The 309-nt window shown below is 28.8% G+C and overlaps 1 protein-coding gene across 1 annotated transcript in view; it reads left to right on the top strand.

Moving 5' to 3' along the window:
* The window catches only part of LOC119594840 (SHC SH2 domain-binding protein 1-like), a 79,152-nt gene that overhangs the window by 19,091 nt on the left and 59,752 nt on the right, over positions 1-309 (top strand). The gene's annotated exons all lie outside the window — the stretch shown is intronic.

The following is a 309-nucleotide window of genomic DNA, read 5'->3' as shown; positions in this document are numbered from 1 at the left end:
AGTATTCAGAAAAAAATCTGAGCTTTCCAGTTGTGCAACCCAAATTTAAATAAAGTAAAGCCTCATTGACTTATTCTGTACAGATGTTCTAAATATATGGTTTAAAAAAAAAAGGTAACTTTTGGTTAGTTTTCTATTATTTTTCCCCAAGGAAACTTATCTAATTACCATAGAAACTACATTCAATTCTTCCTTCTTGCATGTGTATTTGTTGCACACTATATGCAAATTTGGGTTTTTACCATTTATAAAAAAAATAAATATCTTTCTATGAAGGGCAAACACTAAACTTGGAAACATGACCATTAC

Source organism: Penaeus monodon, chromosome 34, assembly GCF_015228065.2.
Source record: "Penaeus monodon isolate SGIC_2016 chromosome 34, NSTDA_Pmon_1, whole genome shotgun sequence".
Lineage (NCBI taxonomy): Eukaryota > Metazoa > Arthropoda > Malacostraca > Decapoda > Penaeidae > Penaeus > Penaeus monodon.
Note: the sequence above shows the minus strand (reverse complement) of the source record. Positions and strands in the feature narration are given on the sequence as shown.